At 41.6% G+C, this 20,704-nt stretch overlaps 1 protein-coding gene across 2 annotated transcripts in view; it reads left to right on the top strand.

Annotated features, from left to right (window-relative positions):
- Nucleotides 1-20,704, top strand: part of DCX (doublecortin) — a 73,676-nt gene that overhangs the window by 35,850 nt on the left and 17,122 nt on the right. The window lies entirely within an intron of this gene.

Here is a 20,704-nt window from a genome sequence, read left to right as displayed (position 1 = left end):
AATTAGTGTGTGTAAATCTATCCTGAAGGGTGTTGGGAAGAGGATGCATTTTGTACTGCTAAAAATAAATACATATGAAATTTGTATATTAGATTTCTCTTAGGGAAACAGACTAAAATTCGTGTGTTAAGTTTGAGTGCAAAAAGATAAATGGAATTTGATTAAAAAAACATAACTCTGCACATATACTGTTTTTAATGACTTTAATACATTCATGGAGCTTTTTTCAAAAGCTTTAAATCCTAACATGAGTCATTAAAGCCACTAGTGATTACTGTAGACAGTGAAGCACTTCCTTGTAGGAACTAATTTGACAGCATAGCAACTTAAATAGCTGCTTTAACTTCTTGTCCTTGAAGATCTGATCGTGAAACCATTTCATCATTTCCTCTGTAGTACTGTAAAATATTATATTGTATGTTTTTTCAAGATGTGAAATTATCTTTATGTACATGTACATAAGTGTATAAACATACATACAGATGTACAGCTCTGCAGACATGCACTTTTAATGTATTTTCAGATAGCTCTTTATAGGATTAGCTTGGACTGTGGAATGAGACAGCTGAATCATCAGACTATGCTATATATACTTCTTGCAGAGCTCTCAAAAGCTAGGAGACTTCTTTAGCACGTCAAATAACATGTTTGAAATAATGTGCCTCACAAATGTTCATGGTTTCCATTGGCTAATTTTTCAGAGTATGGTGCGCTGCTAGCAATGGCCAGCCCATGAGCCAGTCTCTTATGTCAGAAATAGAAGCTCAGAAAAAGGTTGACAGTGAGCTTTGGTTTATCTTTTATGCAAATATGCATTTTTCTTAGTATTTTACCAAATAATAATCTGCATTTCTATGAATAAAACTTAACTCCAACTAGGAGGACCACAGGTGAAAGCAGAAGTTACAAGACCGGGTTTATATGGGTAGATGTTCTATCTAGAAAAGCTGAATGGTGTAAGTTTGTAGGAATGGCTTGAGTGGAGCTGGGAAGACGTGGTATGGAGTAACTCTTGTTATAATGGAGAACACGTGGTCTGGGAAACCCAAGAAGAAAGAACTAAACTGGAAGCAGTGCATAGCAAGAATAGGAGTCCGGAAAGATCAGTCCCTCCTAGGGACAGGAGGGAATCGCAAAAGTCACAAACATGCACACAGGGCTATATGCAATCATGGGTTATTAGGCACCATTGCAAAAGCAAAATGCTAGAGGAATTGGTACAAAAAGTGCAATAAAATATGTATTAACATGATGAAATATGTATTTGAATGAATACTGAGTGGGATAAGCATTACTCTCAACTGAAACAAATCTGGCAGGCTGTAACTTTGGCTTATGGAGAAGCCCCATTGCATGTTGGCCCAGTGCAGATGTTGGAGAGCTTCCACACTGTGTCTTACTGCACAAAACACTCCTTCTCTATGTTGGGACTATGCTTTAAAGGGGTATTTAGCACCTTTTGATTTCCCCTTCAAGAGGAGGGCAGGCAGGGAGCTGTCACGGCCTCCTGGGGAAGGACGACGTGCTGATGCAGGCTTCAAGCCACAGGGATGTCCAGCCTGGAAGTGGAGTACGTCGCATGTGTGTACAAAGTGATAGTCTTTTCTGTGACAGTCTTTTACAGAAAGAAGGGAGGAGAGATGAAATATTTTCTGTAACTCATTCCCATTCCAACACATTAAGAGAACACTGTAGAAAGAACGAGGCAGACCCCAAAAGGAGAAGCCCTGGGCCCAGTTCTAACCCTGCCTTACGTCATCTTCGGTTTTACCAAAGATTTGCACAGGGCATAACAGAGACAATAACTTAGGATCCTGCCAAGACACTGGAATTCTGGGAGTGCAATGAAACACCAATGCTAAGGTCTCTTATTACCAACTCTTCAAGCGTGATGTTAAGGCTTGCAAAGGTCTTTAGCACAGTGGCCGTAGTGATTCAGAAGACACAGAGCTCTGAATACATCTCCACCAAACAAGATCTCTTTGCGAATGAAACTCCAAGGCTTCTGTGGTCGTGTTTCTTAGTAACTGTTTATGGTTTTGGCCATAATCCTATTGTAACTATTACTATTAATTATATTACTGTCATATTCCTGCAAAGCATCAGGGAAGGTTTTCCAGACAGATTACTCACTAATGAATTTGTAATCTGACTTTGATCACTCATTCCTTTTGAATGCTGGTAGGTGGAGTTTACATGCCAAGATTTTTCTGAATAATGAAGATGTTGCCTCTAAGGATCCCTTGGAATTAATTTTTCAAATTTGGATCTAATATGTAAGCTGAGCTCCCATAGTTGTTTTTCTCCTGATTTAACATTGAGAAGAAGGGACTTCGGCAAATTGCACAGATATGCAGGCCTCCACGTGCTCCTACTGAAATAAAAAGCAACATTCTCTCTGCTTTTGGAGAAAGCTGGAGCAGGCAGGTAGAAGCACTTGCAATCATGAAGGCAGATGGAGTGTTATCTGAGGAGTTTGAGCAAACGGCTCTTGAAAGTGACTGGCAAAGCTTCAATCTCCAATCCTTCTGCACTCTGGTTTACGGCACTGAAACATTTTGCAATGTCAGCAGCATCTGACGTCAAATATCCAGCAAATAATTACGGTCAGCTTGGACACAGCAAAGTATAAATCTCATTTTTGGTGAGGCATAAATGTCAGAATACTGTCCGCACAATAGCCAAAGGCTGTGTAAATTGTAATTAAAAGCATTTAATTTAAGTTAATCTTTATTAGGGATGTAATTATGTCTGCACACAATTTGCTTCAATGTAATTGCCACAGTTGTAGCAGAGGGTATCTATTAGTGTATCTGTAACACATGCATGTGTGGACATAGACCAAACTCTGCAGGTGCTGCAGAGTGGTACCATTTCACACATCCCCCATGGCTCCAGACAAGCCGTTGTGCAGAGATGAGAGGCTACCGTCTTGGAACTTCAGTAATTTATTAGAACTTGGTTGTAGAGGAGCAGAGCAAAAGGTCCTCCCCCCAAAGAAATGCATCAAACTTGATTTTCCAAGAGGTGTTTTAGTCTACAACGGCACTGGCTTCAGCCTTGTCCCTGTCTTGTAGGCATGAGAGTATATTGGAAAAGTCTACCTTCCATAAAGTTGTCATTTCTAATCAGATTACCAATGAAGTTCATATATGGACTTTGCTGTCCTGATGCCCACAGAAGATCTGCCCGTTGCAGAAGCTTGGAGCTATACGCTATCAGCAATATTCCTCTGGTGGAGACAGGGCAAAGTCTTCCACTGGCCAAGTGGCGTCTACCAATAGATGACTGTAATTCTTTCCTTCCTTCAGGTCTCTTGATTGTGATGGGGATTTAGGGCCTGATCCAACGCGTGCGGAAGTCAATGGGGAATTTTCCCACTGAGCTCTGGGTGATCAGAATCACATCGGCTATAGAGGAGTGAAGAATGTAATACATGTTGGATTCTGCTGAGAGCAACCTGACCTGAATCCAAAGAGGTAGAGAGCAGCTACTGCAAGACTTAGCTTAGAAAAGGAATGATTTAGTCTTCTTCACTGCCTCAGGAAATAATGCCATGAATACACGTAAGAAATTAAATAGCACTTGGGAGATGAGTAAAAATAGTCTTATAGGTGGACGTGAATGCTTGAAATGGATGTCCTAACAACATAGTTTAAAAGTAGAAGGAGCTTTTAACTGTTGTCAATGTTCTTCCCAAATAATCTGCACTGTTACTGCTAATTGGCATAAATCTTTCCTATAATACCCATAGCAGAGATTTGCACTGAATCCATTGCTAATCCTATAAACTGGTGAGTTTGATAAAGTGGGTTGCTCTGGGCATTGCTAATTTTATTTTCATGCTTCCACTTGCTATCATTCATTAACCCTCAAATGGCAAGCTGGTCTGTACACACAAACAAGAGAGTAATAGTCATCTTATTAGTGGCTATAACCGTGAGTGGGAAATGACAATAAAATGAATACATATACAATTTAAATAGGATGCCTTTTCTTGTGTGTTGGTATGATGCTACCTGTTAAAAAAAGGGCCAAGTTCTCATCAGCACATGCAAATTTAAATCTAGTACAAGGAAATTCTATATTGAATGGCAGCATTTTTCACATGGCTTACTATTATACCCCAGGCACCACAATACGTAATACTACTGCTCTTTGTATCTCGTTGTCTTATTCATTTAAAAGTACATATATCACATTGTTTAAATTCTGCACCACATACATTATTCGAGCAGCTATCAAGCATTGATAGTGTATCTAGGGCTCGGACCTGCCCATGTGTCTCATTGGGTGTAGTACTAACCATGTAGTACTAACCAGGTTCAAAGACCAAATTCTGGCATTGCAGTGGATGAGACATCCCACATGAGTATTAGAGGAGATGCAAAGGACTGAATAAGCACCCCTAGGGTCTCTTCAGATGTGGCCGTTGAAGGCAGAATGGGAGTGCGCCACTGGAGCACGGTGGAAAAGCTTACAATATTGACGCTTTATTTTTAATTCAGTATAGGTGAGCTGGGCATCTTAAAGACAAACACAAACAAAGGCTCAGGCCATAAGATAAGACTTCCCAGATTTCCATTTACAACCTGAAGAGAAGAAAAATCTGTTCAGGAAAAGACTGGAAACTTTATCTGCCAACCGCTGGCTTAAATGCTACATTTAGTAGCCAGAATAACATAAAAACCCATTTTTTCTTATGAGTCAATCTCTTATTGTGCTATAATGCTTAGTTATATGAACACCTGATAGTCCTTAAATAATTGTACACCGATATAGCCTGGGTTTGCTTCCAGCAAAGGAAGTTTGGATGCAAAATAGCATCTCGCTAAACTAGTAGTAACCAGAAGAGTTCGGTTTGCGTACGACTACCAGAAAGCTCTGCGTTGGAGAGCTGCCCACTGCTCTCCCAGTAACACGTGGCTCCTGAGGAGCATGGTCCTGCGCTTGGCAAGAGCCCCGTACAAAAGACGTTGTGTGTGCCACAGCAGTGATTTCCACACTCAGAACTCAACCAAATAAAAACTGTGACTTAATGCGACACACTAGAGGGACGGTGGCTGGATCTGCAGGACCAGATCCAATGACTAGGGAAAATGGACAGCATACTTCTCAGTAAAACTTTTTACATACAAGTCAGCTTGGATAAAAGAATTTAATGCTTGCCTAGGTATTTCAAAGAAGTGAAAAGCAGTTGCAGAGAAAAATATACCATTCGTTAGCTAAGGCTAATTTTCTTCTAGGCAGCCAGAGCTAGTTTTTTCTTTTATCCAAAAAAGCTGCCTTGGAACAAAACCAGTACAATGGTGTGGATTATGTATTCTCTTGGGGAAAGAAACAAAATATTTAGCCTGGACTACAAAGGAAAAACAGTGTCAAGTTTTTAAAATTACTTCGGCATGTTTGAGTTCAAGACAGCACAGCAAAAGCAAAATGCTTGTTAAATCATTCTAGTGTGCAAGTATCATAGTAAATTTGATGTTCCAAGAATTGACTGCACCAGCATGCTAATTGTCAGGATACGATTTTTTTCATTTTTTTTAAAGGTTGTACATGCGTTGCCTTATTTGGCCACAGATGCTTTACTGCCTCTTGGTAGAGAGGAAAAAATAAGGGAAAGAAAAAGGGCAGTTGGTTTAGTACAGTGATATGCTAGTGAACTCTAGCACCACTTTCCCTATGGAAATACATATTCTGGACTGAACAGTATTTCCTCAGAGACACCAGTGAAAACATAGCACTGGTCTTGTTACAATTACTTCTCTCCACTTACTCCTGCTATCCCATGCTTCAGAGATGCTGTGTTTCTGTAGTTCTTATTGAACCCAACTGGAATTGCCGACATCCAACGTTTCTTAAAAAAGCTCAGCCTGCACTGTCTGCACTAGATGTTTATTAGAGTGCTGGAGCAAATTGAAAGCATACCATGGTGGGAATAGAGAAGATCTCCACAGGAGAGGCTGATGTTGCTGGATTACCTGTCAAAAATGATCTGAGATGAAAGGGGAAGGGAGCAAAGGGAAGTTCTAAAACATTTGAGGGGAAAAAAAGAAAAATACAAAGTTTTAGAAGTGCTGTCAGTATAATCAAGGAGTAAGTCAGATCGATGCTTTGTATAATTCTTTTGACTCGAGTAGTTTTGTACCAAGAGGCTTGTACGCCAATACAGATTTGGCCCTTTTTTTTACATTTCTTTTCATAACTGTATGTTCAGTCTTTAGGCAGTGTCTACATATGTGTTTATGTATGAGCAGCGTTTCCACCACGAACAGACAGCAAGCCTTGGTTCTTTCTTGGCATCCACAACAAAATTAAAAAAAAAAACAAACCCACAGCAACAAAACAAAGAAAACACCTGCATCTTTTAACGGATATTAAGGTATCAGCTTTGCTGAACCTAACAAAGGGTTTTTTAACATCCTTTTGTTTTGACTGTAGTTGCAAAGTTACTGATCTCTACAGACACAATGAGGACTCGGAACTGGTGCTTTGACCCAGGGTTGTTGGGTGCGTAAGTGAGATCAGAAGCTGACTCAAAATCTGCAAGGAACAAGAAATACTTTATTTTCCGCAGAGGTGTGGATCAGCAGGAAGGGTCGGGGGAGGAAAGAATCTACAACATCTGTCCCTGGAAGGTTGAAGACTACTGCAAGGTGCTATCTGTGCTCATTATTGCCTCTCACCAGAGTGCCGTTGCGAATGAATAGCTCAGTCCGGTTCCTGTTAGTGTCAGCGGCAGCAGAGAGAAGCCCTGGGTGGGCAGATGCCAGGCTCGTGTTCTTCACGCCAGCAGAAAGGATCCATTTATCATGGAAGTGACATAGTCAGTCTGGAGGGGTGAGGGCTGGGGAAGAGATGGAGAGCGAAGGATAGGTGAAGAGCTGATGAACCCATGCAGCAATGGAGAAAGGAGGAAAAAATCCAGATGTGTTATTTCTGTGGTTCAAAGAAGAAAAGCAATACCCAATTATCCTGGAGACAGTGCACAAAGGGAGTGTGAATGTGTGCAGCCAGCTGCAGCTGGCTGATCTGTGAGCTCGCAGAGTCACCTCTGCATGCGTAGAAGTGGAACTTGCTATTTCTTAGAGACTGGGAAAGAAACAGATACAGGTCTGCTTGTAAGTCTCTGGCTGTCTCCTGTTTCTCTTATATATTTCTTGGGGGAATCTCATCGCAATTAGTTTTTAATTGCTTCAGTAGTCTACAACTCATTTTATGAGAAATGCCATCCAAATATAATGATTCTTGCATGTTTCACAGAAGCAGAAATTAATTGCATCATAATTTTTAAAACTCCTCTTCTTTCTGTTCCCCCTTCTTCCATCACATAATACTTTATATTTCAAAAAGAAAGGTAAAGTATTAAAAAGGATTTTTTTTTTAAAATCAGGTACTCTTCTACCACTGCTCAATGGCAAAGATTCACTCTGATGTGCTATACATTTATTATAATGATGTAATTTGAATGATACTCCCAAAATTAGTGTGGACCCTTTAATACCTCTCCCAGGTGCTATTTAGTTGGGGCAAGAAGGCTTTAACCTTCTGCCTTTTGGAATCCCCCTAGTAAATCAACTGCATCTTGGGATCATCTCCAAATGAAATTTGCTTGCTACACAGCAGCAAGGAGACGTGATCGGATTATAAAACAGGACTATTTTTCACTGCAGAAATGCTTGAACTCACTCCAGACAATTATGCAGCCTGCCATTTTACACATCATCTATTTCAGTATTCCTGCATCAATTATTCCATTAATATTACTGCATGCTAAGCTAGAACTTGTCATTGGTCCTGTAGACATGGAAGGGATGGGTTATATTTCAAACTTAAAAATAAAAAATAAAAAAGGGGCATTTTTATGTGAGAGGCTTTGGGACATTCATTTCAGCAGCCTCGCTGAGTGTTCTGTGCAAAGTATTTTTATCTCACAGCCTGCTTAACATTGTTAATTTCTACCCTAATATGGTTTAGCTCAGGACATAATGCTGAATTTTCCAGTACTCTGTTAGCTGTCAGCTGAATTGAAAAGACCTGTTAATTAGAAAAAAATTAATAGCTTTATTCAAAGATTAACAGAAATTAGGGTGAAAACAAAATTGTTCCGATAGGGAGGGCATATGCATTTGCTGAAAATTCAGGAAGTCTCCCAAAACACAAAAAGCATGTTCAGAATTATAATTAAGGAAGAAATTTTAACTCCTTGAAAGAACAGCTTGATGGCAATTGTTACTTTCCTTTAGATTTAATGTAGCATCTGTTACAATTTAATTTTTAGAGGACACCATTTTTAATTCCCATTAATCTCCAGATTTAACAGCGTAATAAAGATCCTTGCAAACATTGAAATTTAACTAGTCAAAATGCCTTTAGGAGCCTTTACAGAATATTTTAGCAATTAAGCAACAGCTTTGATGCTATGAGTGGGGTGAAATGCAAAGCCAGTGCTAATTAGATACAGAACCGGTTGCATCTTCTCATCTTCTTCAAGAATTAGGCTGACTTGGCTCCACAGGCTGCAAATGAAGTTACACTGTTGGAGGACAGGACAGTTTGTTGATTGTCAGGTTTGGCGATGCGTATTAGGAAGGATGACTTGAAGGTTGAACACTTGTGTCTTTTTTCCATTAAAGTTGAAAAAAAGCTAGCTTTTCGACATCTCCTTTGATGAGAAAGTGGTTTGGATTTTGCAGATGTTGAACAAAACAGAGGGGGACCTGTGCAAAATATGAGCTCAGTGACACATCCAAGAATTAATTAATAGAAGAAGTATCTTTAGACATGATGAAAATGGCAGAGATGTTTGAAAGGCTGTGTCTCCAACCGGAGACCTAGACCCTGAATAAAACCAGTGCAGGCTGAGATACCAATATGTGCATAAGCTGAATTGACAGAATAGTCTTGTCTGGTCAGAAAAGGTTTTTAATTACAACTGAGCTAGAGTGCATCTTCCCCAGGAAAAATTGTGATAATACATTGCCATAATCCTAATTAACATATGCTGTCTACCACAAATGCCACGGAAGACAAGGTTATCCGTGGTGAAGTGTGTTAGTGTGCTGCTGTGCTAAGGCAGAGACGGCCAGTTCGAAACGTGCTGCCTTCAAAGTCTTTGCTGATGCCTGACTTAAACTGAAGTGTCCTCAAGCTCTCCTGAAGCACTAATAATAATGGCAAGTCTGACATTGATTTTTCCCTAGCACTTATTTTGGAAGGAAGTTACTGATGTCAGCAGGACTCACAACAATGTCAAGTAACTACATTTCTTAAAGAGATGCTGCCTCAGTGAGTAAAACACATCCACTTGTTACATGGAAACCAAATCTGCTCATATTTAATATAATTTCCTTTGTCAGTCTGAGAGATTATCGAAGACAGAATTTCCTCTCTTATGTCTCTTTACACCACATCACAAAGAGGCTGTAGGAACAAATCCTGCTATTTCATGCAACTCTTCATTTTGCCAGAACTTTATTCTGCCCGAAAGCGCTGTGCAGGCATGCTGCCCTCTGCTTCCACGCTTACATGCTGGGCAGCAGTTAGGCAGAATGGGTGGGTTGCAAGACAGTGGACTTATCCCTGGAAAATGGAGATGCATGAATAAATCAGTTTTGTCTCCCTGTGAGGGCTCATATTTGGCCACTGCCACTGCTGTACCGGGCTGAAGCCCGTAACCGTACCCAGGTGGGTGAAAGTACAAAGGGAGCTCTTTGGTAGCTGGCCAGTGTACTGTCCTTTGAAATGTTTGGGCTGAGATTTAAGTTCTTGACCACAGAATCACAGAATTGTTAAGGTTGGAAAAGACCTGTAAGATCATCAAGTCCAACCATCAACCCAACACCACCATGCCCACTAAACCATGTCCTGTAGTGCCATGTCTACACGTTTTTTGAACACCTTCAGTGACGGTGACTCCACCACCTCCCTGGGCAGCCTCTGCCAGTGCTTCACCACTCTCTCGGGAAAGACATTTTTCCTAATATCCAGCCTGAACCTCCCCTGGCGCAACTTGAGGCCATTTCCTCTAGTCCTGTCGCTAGTTACATGGGAGAAGAGACCAACTCCCACCTCACCACAACCCCCTTTCAGGTAGTTGTAAAGAGCATCTGACCATGAAGTAATTAACTGGAGGAAGTATTTGTACATAATGCTGACTGATAAAAGAAAGAGCAGGAGCCAGGAACACTTACTGAGGAGGGAAAGAGTCTCCCAGGGCACTCTTCTAGTGGGTAAGGAAAGCAGAGATGTCGGCTTAGTCTTTTAAGGAGACAACACACACTGCATGTGGGGATGAGAGCAGTTCTGACAGCTACAGTTTTACTTCCCCCCTTCCCCACCACCTTCCCCAACCGCAAGTCAGCAGGCAGAGGGGTGGCTGTGGGGATGCTGGTTCTGACCTTCTCATGCACCAGGGAGGTGCTGTGGCATGGGGTACAGACATAAGGGCTCCATGGGGGAAGCAGGGACCGGCTGTGAGACAAAGTCAGCGTGTGGCCATTGGTCTCCTCCAGCCCCTTAGAGCTTCCTTACAAGTAGTAAGGGAGCTTGGTGTAGCTTTTCACCCTTCTGGGCCTGTTGGTCGGCTAATGGCAATATTCTTTCTGTGCTCCCTGAAGGTGGAAGGGGTTGCTTGTAGGCATGCACCAAACCATTCAGTCCTGGCACAGGGGGTTTTGTTTGCTTGTGTTTTAACCAGAGTGAGGATCTACTTACCAGTGCCTCTCCATCACCATCAGTACCATTGTTACAGTTAAAGAAAAACTCACACAAAGCTGAACAAGAGCCTTTCTCTTTTATGAAGTTATGCACAATTGGATCAGCAACGGCTATTGGTTTCAGGAGCTTGTTGCTGGAAATCCCATTAACTGGAAATTCCAACCCATTGATTCTTCAGCCTGACCTTGAATAGGTTGATAGGCTCCCTGTGCCTCTACTTTCAAGACTCCCGTTTCAAGTAGCGTTGCTTGACCTTGGCCATATAGTCATGCTGCTTCCAAAGTCTCTGATGCTCTTTTGTAGTCCAGAACTACTGTTTCCTCTCAAGAGTGACGAAGGGGGACAATTAGGAAGAATGGTTTGACGGTCCTCTGAATTCTTAGGTGCTACCTGTTTTGGGGCAATTTGTGCTAGAAATCTTTCCTTTCATAGTCTTAATCTGTCACCTAGAGTTTCTGGTTTTATGGTTTTCTGACTGGAGAAAGGGTAATCTTTTGTATCTTGGTGGAGCTGGCTGTGCTCCTTATGCCCCCTAACTGCACAGCACATTTATTCTCAGCCTAATACCCTCATGATTGCAAGAACAAGCCTTTCTTCTAAAAAAATCAACAGCCTGAATATTTGTTTCATAGTCCCCTCCATATGTACAGGGAATGGGGATAACAAACTAACCTTTCTTCCAGAGGCTAATTGGATTTCACACGGTTTGGAAGCACCACTAATTCACCAGATACATTAAATTCAGCTTTAACATTCCTGCTGGGTAGCTTGCCTATTGACCTTCCTCCCCCTTGCTTTTTATTCTATTCTATTTCAAACTTACCCATTTCCAATACTTAAATAAACAGGCACCTTGCGCTGCAGCCCTTTTGAGAGCAGCGTTTCTTCATGCATGAAGTCTTACAAGCTGCTGTGCTCATACATGCATGAATATTTCTTATTCCACTTAGATAAGCACCACAAATACTTATTATAGAAATAATGCATATTGGTCAGAAGCTGGTGTCCCTACTCTGGTTTAGTCTCATTATAACAAAATAGTCCAAGTGGACATAAAGCACTCATAATCAACCTACTGTAGTTATACACCCTAATTAAGAGGATCTGCATTTTTCATCAATAAAAAGGTGTGAAAATTCCCTCTTGCATCAAAGAAAATACTTGATCATGCTGACATGCCCAGAATTTTCTCTTCTGAAGGTGAGAAAGGAAGAAAAAAATCTCTACAGAAGAGTGGAATTTGATTGTTTCAGTCATGGCTTAAATGTAAGCCATGGCTCTCCATGAATACAAGAAAAAGTTGAGATCTCTGAATAAAGTTTTAAAGAATGGAAATCTCACTGCATGCTTCTATTGAGAGGTCAGATTATGGGCCCTGAAACCTAGATGGTAGAGATGATTTTTCCTACCCTTCATGATGGCTCACTCCAAACACAGCAGTGAGAGGACAGCACAACCATGGTCTTGCCAGGTTTCCGTGTAGATGTTTGGCAGCATAGGAGAGCAGAGGTGGAAGAGCAGATGACAGAGTCCCCTCCCCTTACTGCTGGGTAGCTCAGAGAAGGGGTCCCCAAAGCGTAAGTGCACATACTTCTATGGCATGGGCTGGGCATGCGGGAGTGCTCCTGATCCATTTTTGAATGTCAACATCTGTGCTTTTTCTGCTCATCTTACTATTGCTTATCCATTTTAAGCAGTATTTTTTCATACAAGCGGATAAGTAATTTTCTTTCTGTGAATGCAAATGTGGAATTTATTGAGTGGGTGTGTGCGTACTTTAAAGAAATAATTGAATCCAAACATCTCTTCTTTTTAAATGCAGGAAACCAGGATCTAATAAAATGTAAATCAATTCAGTGTCTGCTTTGGGCTTGCAGTCTTCAGACTGTTAAAAAAAAAAAAGTATTAAGTGCTGTGCATTCCAGTATCAACATCTTTATTTTCCATCATATCCCCTTAAGTCTTCTGAAATCTTTTTCTTTCTGGAAATATGGTGAAGAGCTTGTCAGAGAAGAGAAACCAGTTCATTTAAAGTCTACTCCGCATGTTCATTAACTCCCAGTATTCGCTCCGGCGCATGACCTTGCTGAGTCTTCCTGTGGACAAGTCTGGATGTGTTTGGTTTCTGTACCGTGCTTTATTGATTGCAAACACCCAACGGATTAATTGTAAAGCACAGTTGCCTTTGTGATTTAGGACTCTGGCTTCTGAGACCTGAAATAAACATACCACTGCCAATTTGACTTGGGGTACAGGTGCTGGAGTAGAAATAAGTCCATGAGATATCTGGTTTGAGTTAAAACAGAGTTTAAACAGATTTTAGTTACATTCTCAGATCAATTAACTCTCAGTGCCTGTCTAGCTGCTAGTCTGACTTCCTTAGCTCCATCTAGCATCTAGTGCTGAAAGAGAAAGGACAAGAGCAGGCATCTAAAATACGTTAATTGTCTTTAGCTAGCAGATGTTTGGATGTGTTCAATTTTATAGCATTTATCAAAGCAGCTTAGAAAATACGAGTATATCTTAATTCAATTCTGCTCTTGATAGGCTTTATGTGTGTACGGTATGCAAATGGTCTTCCGTGGTCTTTTTGGCCCTAAAGGAAGCTGTTTCTGAAGACAGTTTTTCCTCTGCTCTGTACTCTGGAAGCATACAAGCTGAAGAAGTATGATGATTTGAAGAAAGCAAATGAAAATCTCTTCTCTTTGAGTACAACCATTAGATCTACAGAAACTTAGGGAATGGTTTGAAGCTACCTATGTTCTGGTATCGCTTTCTGTTCTGCTGTCTAAATTCTTGAAGAGGAGGGATATTACAGAGACAACAGTTAACAAAGTCATTATGCCTAAGGGAGAGAGAAGCAGAGGAAGAAGCCTTATGCTGACCCTCACTTATCCTAAGACACGCGCAGAGTCAAGGAGTTGGTTGAAGGTGACAGTCCCCAAGATGGAAGACGTTCAGCCCTCAGATTGGACCTGCGGTGCTGTTATTCCAAATCTCTGTTGCCAGACCTCTGCTGGCCATTTAGGCAGAGGTCTTTCCTCCTTCCATGACATGAGGAAGAGGCGGGAAGTCTGGAAGCAGGACTGTGTACATAAATCACTGTTCTGAATAATCACTAGCTCTGGTGTCTGACCATTTATCATTCAGCCTCACCTGGCTCCATGAGCTAAAAGTAGGAACCTCTGATAAAGACATATCTCAGCAAGGTGAAAAAGACAGTTCCGTTAACTCTCCTGGTGATGTATTCCTCTTCAGAGACATGCTCCGTTATCTTCTTGGCAAACAGCGATGGCCAATCCAGGCTACCAGAGGCCTCCTGCTGAAGTGCCAGCCATAGGAGCTGTGGAGCTCGATCCAGCAGTGAAAGCAACCAAAATGTGGCTGGAGCCTGTGTTACTGCTGTGACGATGTTCGTACTTGTAGCTGTAGAGAGTGACAGTGAGGGCAACCCATTAGCCATGCAGACACAGCGAACTCTGTCATTCTGCAGAGGCTGGAAGGGAACAAAAGGAGCTGGTTAATCATAACACCCTTTTAAAGCGCAGGAGGTTCTGCGCTGGTAGGTGATTCAGACTAAGGCTTAAGTCTTCAGGCTTTTGATTTCTAATATTTTTAAATTATTTTATTTATTAATGAATGACAATTTTTAAATACTGCTGCTGCCTCCTGGAGGATGGTAGAAATAGCCGGTTATTCACAGCTGTGCAGGTATATATCCTGCATATTTACCGCTCCTTTTCCAGGTGAACTCAGAATATCTGTAGCATCACAGACATTTCAGCGAACTGTGAGCTCACATCCAGAGAGACGCTTGAGGCAAGCTCCATTTTGTCAAAATCCTGAAAAGTGCTTAGTTCTACAACCACTGTATTAAAATGAACACGGAGGCTCAGCATCTCTCAGAAGGCCGTATCTTCCCTTTCTGCAATTAAAATCGCTGCAGCAGACGCCAATGGACTGTCACTGCAGAAATCCCCTCTTGGAAATCCTAGCTATATTGTCCTCTCAGGGACAATATAAGCAGAGAAGGATTTCATTTAACGAGAAAATAAACCACGCTTAATGAAAACCTAGGAATTGCAAACAGTTTTGTACTCCCTGAAATCTGTTAATCTCTACCACCTTCTACTTCTTCCATATTATATATATATAAGTTTTTAAAAAATCAAACCTTGACACAAAGAAAAATGTTACCATCAAATCTATTAGAAATAATTACTTTGTAGGAAATAAATTTGTGCCTCATTGACTGGAGTGTGAAGATTTAACTTCCTTCATTGGAATTGCTTAAGCTACAGGAATTGGAGAGAAAGGTATTTTCATAATATTTCATTATATATTATTAATATTATTTCATAATATTTTCAAAATATTTCATGCAGTACGATCCTTTTTAAGTCAATATTGTCTTTTTAATCCTGAATTTCAAATTAAGTATTATCCTCCTTTAAACAAAGGCATGCACATATATCTTGGAAATCAATGCTATTTATCCTGTCTACTGTGATTATAGACACTAGTTTAATTTTTGTTAAAAAGCTTGTGAACTTAAAAGACAAAATCTTACTAATTTGATGTTTTCCAGTGTCATTGCTAAGGGTGCGTGATAACAGCCACCAACAAAATCACCATTTTCAGGTAGCAGCACAGGTCCTTGCACTAGCAGGCTACTATTGGGTTTTGTCTTGTGCTTTAATAAATTTATAGCTAAGAGCAAAATGCAGCATTTAAAACCAATGATTTTCAGGTTATCAGCTGGGGTCAATTTTTGTTGATGTGGACTTTCTTTCAGGGTTTTCATGGTGTTCCAGGTTAATTATTGGATGCAATTAGAATAGTAGATTAGAGCAAGCCAAAGCAGACCATATACTTTCAAAACAGTCCAGACTGCTTGGGGGGAGACTTGTACTTTTTTTTTTTAAAACTGAGAAAACATGAGGAAAAAAGGCTTTTGAAGAATGGAGATAAGAAGACTTATAAGGTTATTCTGGAGTCACTAAAAACCCCTAAAACAATTAATGCAGGGTAGAGGTTTGACCTTGCTTGTCAAGAACAACCCTGAAACGTTCCATACTGGCTAATAAGGTCTGGAACCAGCTATCCCAGCAGAGCAGCCCATGGTCCCGCTTCCCAGCTTGCGTCCTCTTTAGCTTTACGTCCTTCAGGGATGAGCATGTCTAGGGCTTTCTCCTGGTGTTTCTGGTGGTTTTCTCTTTCTATGCACCACTCAGGCAAGCTGGCTCTGGTGCTGTAAGATCCAGTACTTAAGTCGCGTGTTTTCACAAAGACAGTTTACTCCAGCGACTTTATGTAGACATACAGGGCATGTTTCAGGGACATACAGTAATGATCAAGGATTGAAGTTTAATAAACAAAAGGTAAATAGAAAATACCACACACATGGTGAACATAAGCAACATAGCTAAAACTGCATAACATGTGACACCTGTTATTTTCGGAATTTTGCGATGGTTTGCACTATTTAATGAGAGTGGGGTTGGTTTTTGGCTGGCTTTTCTACCATGTTGTGGTGAGTTCTTAATAGTGGAAGTTACAACAGGAAAAAAAAGGGAACAAATATAGCAAATACAGAAGTTACTGTTTCCTGAATATTAGGACCTCAACAGGTAGATTATCTAATTTCTTTACCAGCCTTCAGTACTCATCCAGCCAGTTGTTCATAATTATCAAATACACATAATAACCTTCTATCTGAAGGGACAAGAATGCAGCAAAGTGAATTGCAAGTATCTCTGCTTGACACATGATCAGGTTTCTATCCTTGTGTGTGCTGGTAGTTTTCCATCACGTTTGGGCCATTGATCTGAAGGCTTTCTTGGTTGCCTGGAGTTTCTTTTTGCTTGTGGTGGTTGTGGGGAGTTCAAGGACAAAAGACGCCCTTTGACTTATGACCTGGACACAATAAAAGTACGCGTGGGTTCTTTCTGATTTCATCTAAAAGGCTGGGAAATTTTTGAACCCTTACGTTGTGATCTAGCTTTGCCCTACGTTTAACTGCGCAGTGGTTTCTGTACTGAAGGGTGAGCTAAGCAACCCATGAGTCTTTTCCATGGCATAAGTATAGTACTTAGCATTCAAATGGGAACTTTTGTGTTGAGCCAAACCCAATTATTTGCAAATGAATCAGTGCCACACATCCTCAGGGCGAGGACTGTAATACCAAGCTCTGGTTTGAAATATCATCTTTGCTGTGGGAGAATTCTCTATAGGTAACATTAACTATTTTGCACCTAATTTTAAGCAAACAGAAATTGGAATTCACTCAAGTTTGCAAAGAAAATTTTACCTTTGATCAAAGCCATAGCAGATTTCAGCTTGCTCCATTTTGAAAGTCATGCCAATGTGAAAAGCAAGCTTTTCACTAATGTTTGGCATCTTAACCAGGGCTGGCACTCTTAGGCAGTGCTTTAATTATACATTATATTAACCAGTGTGAAATACTGAGCCCTATTAAGATAGCCAAAAGCCTTCCTTATAGCTGATTTATTAGAGCTTGAAATTAACTTTTCACAGTCCAGCTCAAATGGATCAGTAGATATGGAAATTCAGCTCTGTCCCCAGTAAGTTTCCCCACGGTTATCTCCAGTGCTCTTACCAGTCCCTTGCAGTGCATCTACCCTCTGTAAAGACCCAGTGCCCAGAGATGCCAAAACACTGGGCATCAGCTGTCAGCCCGATACCTCCATTATAAATATCAGTGCCAATCTTGCAGTTGCTTGGAATAGTCTCCTGAAAAAATGGAACTTTAAAAAAACCACGTTTACCCTGGCCTCACCCGGGTGCTCAGATGTGTGGCTGGTAGGCTGCACCAGGCTGGCTGGTGCTGGAGATGTTCCACTCTGGTGTGTCTGCAGATGAGCATTTTTTTCTCCTCCTGACCCAGTACTTAGTCAGTATATGGCTGGGATGTCAGGAGCTCAGGCTGAAGTTCTAGGCAAAGTCAATTGGATAGCGGTACTTTGTTGTCCCTCTAGCCTTTGGAGGCAGGGGCTGTGCTGAACACTCGCCTCTTGAATAGCTACACAAAGGCTTTGAAGTTGGGCCTTCAACATTTTCTCGATAGTGTTTTTCTCATCTTCAAAATAACAGTGTTACTTTCCACTTCATATGAGTTTTCAAAGCATTTTCTGAAGATGGGAGAGCATCATCTTTCTTTGCCTCAGAAGAGCACCTATCAGCTTGCCAGGAGCCTGAATAAAAGGCAATTTTCTACAAGATACTGATGACAAGTCTGGGTGTTTATGGATCTCTCTAAAGAGCAATGATGAGCACATTTTCCACTAGTTGTTGCACTGAGATTATGCGGATTAACTTTAGGTACGTGGAGATAAACAATACCATTATCATGAGTTACTGTGTGATTACCACTGGTTCCAGTGGAGTTACCATAGGCACAGTTATCTTGTTGCTGTGTAATCGCATCAATTATTTCACTGGTAACTGTGTAAAGATCTGAATGGCTAATTATTCACACCGCAGCACCTAGAAAAGTGGATTCTGAATGGTCACCAGCAATACTGTCCTGGCTGGTACCAAAGATGCACAGCAGTGCTCTCAGCTTTGCTGGCCAACCCCCTGCACAAGTGGTAGAGGGGAAGGCAAGTGGTACTAAGGTCTCCTGCCCCTAAGTACCTGCAGGTGGAAAGGTATGACCTGCTTGAAGTGCTAGTGGTATTAAGCGGAGAGACATTCTGTAGGAATGTGTTGCTTTTCAGCCCTTCTTGATATTCCCACTAAAATGAGCAAAGCCATAAATGTCCTCAGCAGACACCTGGAGTCTGCTGGGCTCAGTGTCTTACTGTCTCCCACACCCATGTGGGCTGGGATCTGGACAGGCAACGTCTAATGAGACTGCAGCCACAGTCTTTTTCAGTCAGAGCAAAACCTGTATATCCTTTCATTTGTCAGTATTTAATGCCAGATGGCAGAAGACAGGGATGAGAGGTTGAACCTCCCGCAGCGTGCTCCAGCTGAAAGTGAGCTGCAGCAGAGCCAGGCCCATTACTTTAGAAAGGCAGCACAGAACACGAGGTCTTAACATGTCCCAGAACATCTTCATGGGGCTTCAGTTCTCGTTATGATGGCAACTTTGGACAGCATGCGGTGGCCCATTTCCTTGCAATAGCATGCAAGTATGAAGTAGGTGTCTGCAGCCAAGAGGCCTAGAGAATATCCATTCCATGTACTTGCATGCTCCACAAGAACATTTCCTAACACAACATAAGAAATCTGAGTCCTATTTCAAACAAATCAAAACATAGTAACTCAGGAACAACGCCTTCACGTATATTATATTGCAGAAAAAGAGTAGAAGTCAACCACAGGCATCGCTATTGTCCCAGGTCACTCAGATATCCCTAGAAAGTTTGTAATGCCCCACACTATGGGAAACAATTAAATAGGATCCTCTAGCTGTATAGAGAGCTGAGTTGTCCACCAGTCAGTGAGATGATATTCCTCAGCCAGCTGGGAGGACAGTGGCAGATGGTAATTTCATCCTGTACTTCATCTCCCAGCTAATTACAGAGAAGTAGGAGGACAGAAGAGAAAGACGCAAGCCTGATGTGCCCTTGTGTCCCAACAGTCAGCCCACCCTTTGAATAAGATTTATCACTAGGACATGTTTTCAAAGTCTTTAGAACTTCCTTCATTTTCTTTGTTCCTGTACCTCATCAGGCGTTTTGCTTGTCTTTTGTGATGAATATTGGTTCTTCACCTCTTGATTTTGTTAAAAATATTGTTAAAACAACAGGTCTTCAGTAGAGTAGTAGGGAGAGTTACAGATCTCTGCCAGTTGGATATGGCGACTAGTTCCCAGCGCGATGGCATTTTAAACTTTTCTCCTGATAGCAAGCTTCCAGCGACCTGCCATGCATTTTCAGATTTCCAAACTCTAAGATATCAGGTCTCTGATTAAATCTCTGGAGCTCCCACATCTTGTGCTTTGCTTCTATCCGATGCTGCAAGGCAAGGCACGGGTGTGGAGCTCCAGGTACTGCAAGATATAATTTCCTCCTGTTTAGGATAGCAAAAAAGAGAAGCAAGAGCCATTAGCCAGCATGACCATGTCTTCCCTTTATCTCAAACAGCTTGCTACATCCTGCTTTTGTGGTGTCCCCAGACAGGGGTCTTAGCTTTAGGTGACTGAAAGCTATTGCTTTTCCTTTTCCCGCAGAGCCATTCTAGGGCAGAGCGTCCACACTCTTTGCTGCCGCACGCCTCCCCTCCCCTGGCTTGTGCCTTTCCCACTCGGTAACCGCCTTCCCCACCACTCGACCTGTGGGATGGGCAGCTCTGCAGTGAGGAACAGTGCTTTATCATCCTGTGTCTGGGTGGCAAAAGCAGGGAGAAGGAGAGACAACATCTGGAGGAAACCTGTGGATTTAAATGATCCTTGGGTGGGAAGGGCGTCCAGCGATACTTTGGGTCTCCCCCTCAATGGCGCAGATAAACCTTTTGGCTTTAAAACCTAGCGTCAAGATCGCCTCCTCAGGAAGAGGCACGTTTCTGCACCCGTGCTGTGCCCAACAGCTCCTTGCCATCTTAGTGGTTCTTTGAGTTTTTAGGCTCTGTTGGTACGAAGATACTCATCAGCATGGGCCGCGGTGTCACAGCCTTGCCTCCCGACGTGGCATGGGGACACCCCCCCTTCTTATTTTAGAGTAGCTCAGGAATGCCTGTGTCATTCATTAGGGTGATGAATGTATTCTGTCAGCTGCTGAATGGATTGGAAATGCCATAACTCATAGAATTTGCAAGGTAGTTGGGATTTTTTTTTTCTCTTTTTTTTAATTACACTTTTACACTTGACTTGCCCAGAGAAGCTGTGTGTTGTGCAGCAGGCTTCCCAGGCTTGGGATGGGGGCAGCAGCAGAGAGGCAGCTCCCTCCTGTTCAAATTAAAACTAAGTCACATCAGAATGTTGCCAATTAAAAATAAAATGAATGACTTTGCTCTCTCT

Source organism: Gavia stellata, chromosome 14 (genome assembly GCF_030936135.1).
Source record: "Gavia stellata isolate bGavSte3 chromosome 14, bGavSte3.hap2, whole genome shotgun sequence".
In the NCBI taxonomy this organism is placed as follows: domain Eukaryota; kingdom Metazoa; phylum Chordata; class Aves; order Gaviiformes; family Gaviidae; genus Gavia; species Gavia stellata.
Note: the sequence above shows the minus strand (reverse complement) of the source record. Positions and strands in the feature narration are given on the sequence as shown.